General features: G+C 46.1%; 1 long non-coding RNA gene across 1 annotated transcript; it reads left to right on the forward strand.

Moving 5' to 3' along the window:
- Positions 1 to 1,201: 1,201 nt before the first annotated feature.
- On the forward strand, positions 1,202 to 4,966 carry LOC135830451 (uncharacterized). The gene is made up of 4 exons (XR_010556039.1): positions 1,202 to 1,430; positions 2,649 to 2,765; positions 4,418 to 4,552; positions 4,925 to 4,966. It is a non-coding gene; the product is annotated as an uncharacterized LOC135830451 (long non-coding RNA).
- The last annotated feature ends 557 nt before the right edge of the window (positions 4,967 to 5,523 follow it).

Here is a 5,523-nt window from a genome sequence, read left to right on the forward strand (position 1 = left end):
CCTACTGCGCCGCATGCAGTGCCAGTTCCGGTTTCCTGCTACCACTGTATGATCATAGCCTGCACTGCAGAGTGCAGTGCTGCACTGGCTGCAGCTATCAAGTATCATGGTTCTCACCTACGTAGAAGCGAACTGGCTACCTAACTCCTAACTCCTTCAGTACTAGTTCGTACATCGAGACCTACATGACTGTAGTCTCGCTTCAGTCAGAATTTTTTCTTTGCTGGCATCTTCCATCAAAGTAGGATTGCTCCGGAAATTTGAAGAGCCCATATTCAGGCATGAAACACTTGGCCAGGAGTAGACCAAGAAGTAAACTTCCAACTTGACTTAGCAACGTACCCGGTCCTTAGAAGGAAATGCTCGATAGCTTCTACCGGGAGAAACGGAGGTAATTTCAGAAACTACTTCGAAGTAGAAATGAGCACATTGTGGTATTTTTGATGATAGCCTCTGCGATACTTAGCCAGTCTGCTTTACACCTTTGCAACTGGATGCACAGCACCGGTATTTGGCTTTCTTCTAGTCAGAGTCCATTACCCCGAGTGAGCACTGGGCGAGACAAGGTACTGGTATATTGATGCATGGCGCAGTGTTGTATGCAAGCCAAACGTGTTTGGCGCATTGTGGAGGAAAACGCCACTTGGAGTCGGGATGAGGTCGCTACTCCGAGTCACGTTCATGTTGTCGGCACGTGCGGAAGCTCTTAGTCCAGGGCCGTCCAGCACATTTCCAGCAGTTGTGGTTACTTCAAGTATTCAATTAGTATTGACAATTTTATGGCTGTTGATAAGTGATCTGGCAATTAGTGTGACTAGTAGAATCTACCTGTCACTGCCACAGCCCTGTACTGCTGTGCGGGATATGCTGGATTTGGAGAGGGCTGATGGCTGTGGATACCAAATATGGCTTCTTTCCCTTGGCGAAGCAACCACAATTGGTAGAGAAACGCTCTGTATGCACGGTGTGTATTCCAACCATTCTGTTAATTGACAAATTACTTGTCTAAGTAGACCTTTGCACCACTTGAAATTACATGTACGTCGATCGTTGAGACCTAGGATTGAAGAACTGAGACATATATTATATAGGATTGAAGAACGGGTTACGTGTGATATCACAGGATGTGACATGAGTGTATGTTGATCAGAGATGGTGTGAATGTGCCTTGTTGTTGCTGCTGCCCTGCGGTGCACAGAGGTTAACCTCGCTACGCTCACTGCCGATCAGGCGACGTTTGAGAATGCGGTGGAGGCATCGCTGGAAGTGCACGGCGGCGGGGATTGTCCCGAGATGGCAGTCGGCGGTATCAACCTGGCGCTGCGACGCTCCTCCCGCGATCGTTCATATTTGTGTTCACTGACGCCTCGGCCAAGGACTACCAACTGAAAACCCAAGCACTGAGCTTGATTCAGGAAACCCAGAGTCAGGTAAGCGAGTGATGCCGACCCAATCCACTTACGCCATAACCACCAAACACCTGATTCATTCTAACACAGCTCATCAGTGGAAATAGAAGATCATGATTGATAGTTTTTTGTAGGGTCTCTCAACTCAAACACAATATGGTCTCTTTGCTGCATCGTCATTAACTGTTCACTAGGAGGTACCCTAATGTGTAAATGGCTGCAATGGAGCCTGCGAGTGCTTAGAATATTTTTTATTGTATTGTATCTATTTTTTTAGATTCCTTGCCTCAACATTTTGAAGTACAACTGTCAGGAGGGACGGACAAAAAAGGTCCATTTTGCCGGGTTGAAAAGAATGAGGCGAAGGGCTGACTTCCTAAAGGCCAAACCTAGTGTCGTGGGGCACTTTCTACTGAAGAGAACATGGAAAGCCCGAGAAGACTGAGGTGTGAGATGATAACAGTCTCACAGAGGTGATAGCATAGGCTACATTTCTAGAACATGGTACTCAGTGTTTGATATGATGTAAAAATCAGTGACCTGACAGTATTATGCAAGACATACTATTTTTTACAGTAGCCCGGCCATATATACATTGCAGATTCGAAAAGTTATATTGAGAGATGTTGATTGTACTCATCCCAATACTGTGATAAAGTTACTTCAGTATGCAGGACTGGCGTGATTCCTAGTTGCCATTCAATCGACCCTGTTCTGTCAGTGGGATCCCTAAATTTAGTAACCTTTTAATTTTCTTTTTCGAATCTATGTACACGTGAGCACTACGTACACATGACAAAATAGAAAACAACACATTTTCTCGTCCATTCTATGTGTATTGGCCACGCATTCATCGTTGTTGTCTCATCTCTTCTTTCTTGAGCTGTTTCTATCACCTCTCTACTGTACTTAATCCGTTTTCCTTGTTCATTTGCTTTTTTCCTGTACTTCACCTGATGATGAGACTTGGTTGAAGCAGAGGAGTTTGTACAGGAGTTTGTACAAGAGAACTGAGATGTTGCGACTTCGGCGGTAATTGTAGAAGAAGGTGGCTTCTCCAAACGTTGGAGCTTTCCAGTTTGAACGAAGAGAAGGGAAATGTTTTGAACCAGATGAGGACCATGCATGCGTGTATGACATAGAATCCTCTATGGCACACCTAAATCACAAATAGGACATTCTAGGCTAGTGCACTATTGACACTGGTCATCAACATGACTTTGTTTGCTGTTCTTCCAGGTCATATTCGTATTGACGGGTGACTGTAATGATCAAAGCGGAGAAGGGTTCCGAGCCTTCAAAGACATTGCTGCTGCATCAGCTGGCCAGATTTTCTTTCTCCGGCAAAAGAATGAGGTAATGAGTCACTCCAAGCCTTCACCGGCACATGTCTTGTTTATCTGCATATTAACTGTACAACTGAACAAGGTCGGTCTAGTCAGCTCGAGGTAGCCTCTATTGAGTGTGTATGTGTGTGTTACTACCTGTACACTTCTGTGGAGTGATGATTGTATGCGAGGTGGTAGTTTGACTACGCTTTGCCCCAAGCCTATTTGTAAACAACCGCTTCAAAACACTTTCCATGTACTCCCCCAGGTGAAACCTGAAGGTTAGAAAATTGGAGGTGCATGTACCATAAATACTTTGAAGCTTCCCAGACCATGGGGGTAGGGCGCTGGTCCTGGTGCGGGCAATGACCATGGTGTGGGTAAGTTGTATATTTCCCTACTGCGAAATGCACAGACATCATCCTTAATTATTAAAGGGGAAGTTAAGTCTAAAATCAAATTTTCACCAGTTCTAGCCTTCGGGGTGCTGAGTCGAATGGTCTTCATCCGAGGATGCTGAGATGCTCCCTTCCTCCTATAATCCCTATCGAACTCGCGCTTCCGAGGAAGCCGAGACGCTCCCTTCCTCCTTTATTCCCAATCGAACTTGCGCACTTCCACCGAACTGGGTGACTGCGCCCTACTAGATGGGGATTTGTATGCAAAATGTCACAAAAGCGCCATTTCATTCTTATAAAAGCACGGATGACCGGGATTGGCCCATATTTTGTAGTCTTGGACGGTGAGTCGACTGGCTTTGGTCCGAAAAGGCTGCGATGCAGCGTTCCTCCTTTATTCCCAATCAAACATGGTTGAGCAAGCCGCCATGTGCTGCTGCGTACACCAGTCACCTGGTCACCGTGCCTGCAGGGTACAACTTTACAGCCTGTTTGACCTTTTTTGGATGCACTCCTGTCACTGGAGTTGAACCTTAGTGTGAAAGTTGTCGCCTGCTGGCGCGGTGACAGGTGACTTGGGCAGGCAGGAGCACGTGACCGCTTGTTCAACCATGTTCATTGGGAATAAAGAGGAACGCTGCATCGCAGCATTCTTGGACCAAACCCAGTCGACTCAGCGTCCAAAAGACTACAACATATTGGCTAATCGCGATCATCCGGCTTTTATAAGAACGAAATGGCGCTTTTAGTGACATTTTGCATTCAAATCCCCATCTAGTAGGGCGCAGTCACCCAGTTTCGGTGGAAGTGCGCAAGTTCGATTGGGAATAAAGGAGGAAGGGAGCGTCTCGGCTTCCTCGGACCAAGACCATTCGACTCAGCACCCCAAAGACTACAACTGGTGAAAGGTTAGACTAAACTTCCCGTTTAACGTGCTTAGAACCATTAGTCCTTTACCCTTCATTATTCTACACCATGCCATAGTGAGGACTGGTACTCTACACTGATTTGATCTTCCTTTGTTGCATTTTCTTGTGCCCTACTTCAAAAATACAACTTCAAGAACACGCAAAAAACTAATCCAGATAGTACGTGTGTTCTTGTAGACCTTCCCATTCTTCTTCAACTTTTTTGTTGTTTTCATGGCTAGCTATATTCTATGTTATCCTCTTTTTGCCTAATGCAGTGCGATTTTTGTACGAATTAATCACAAAGGGATCTTGACGACTGGTTATGCATGGTGTGGGTATTCTTCTTTCCGTGCAACCCTTGTCACCTGTAGGTCGCCGAGGTATTGAAGTTTATCGAGATCTCTGTCATCGCTAGGCAGGTGAACATACTGTCTGTGGAGACACGACCGGGTGCTGCACGTTATCAAATTCCCGTGGACGGCAGCTTGCAGCAGCTGATTGTGTCGGTAAGAGCAGCGCATTCTACACAGTTGTGAATTTCTATGTCTACATGCTGTTGATAATCGACAGGCTGCTGTGAACTGTCTACACCTGTTTTATCATGCACAGAATATTGTGAACTGTACTAGTGATGTGGGACATACAAGACTTTCATTCTGTACTTGTTTTCTTGGCCACACGTTCAAGAATGGATCAGTGCCCAATTGGGCTGAGGTGACGGCCTTAAAAATCTAACTTTCATGTCTCTGATATGAGTTCTCTTCAAGCAGGGGAGTTATTGGCAATACTCACAGGTTGTGTGTCCCACGGGCAATACTTGAATACTCTGTATTTGCCAGTGACTGAGGGGCTAACTAACGTCCTCTTGCGTTTCATAGGTCAGTACAAACACAACAACTGGAGTCAACGTTCGTCTGCCGATGTTCGCGGTCATGAGTCCCAATGGCCAGGAGTTCTTCCCGACCGTCGATCTCGGCTCTGTGGTCGTGATAAATATCACCAAGCCCGCCGTGGGCTGGTGGAATCTGTTTGTGGACTCACCATTGCCGTACAGCGTGCGCGTCAAGGGCGTGAGCCTTCTCGACTTCAAGATACACTTCACGGTCGCGAGTGGAACACAGCGTGTATTCATCACCAGGCCTGTTGAAGGTACAGTCGACTCCTGATATAGCAAACACGATTGTGCAGGCGAATTAACTCTTTATAGCCAAAGTTCGTTATAACAGAAATGCCACTCACCCTGTACAAGCAGCAAGTCATGACTGGCAAGTGGCCCATGACAGCATGAGTACACTTGGTTTACACGGGGCCCTACCATATTTGGTTCGTTATAGAAGAAAATGTTCACTGTAGAGGGTCAATTTTGTATGGGTTCAAACAGGGACACGGACAAGGGGTCGCTATATGTCGAAATTCGCTATATGCGAGTTCGTTATAAGTGGAGTCGACTGCATGTGACTGACTCATTGAACTGTGT

This window comes from Sycon ciliatum, unplaced genomic scaffold (assembly GCF_964019385.1).
Source record: "Sycon ciliatum unplaced genomic scaffold, ocSycCili1.1 SCAFFOLD_2663, whole genome shotgun sequence".
NCBI lineage: Eukaryota > Metazoa > Porifera > Calcarea > Leucosolenida > Sycettidae > Sycon > Sycon ciliatum.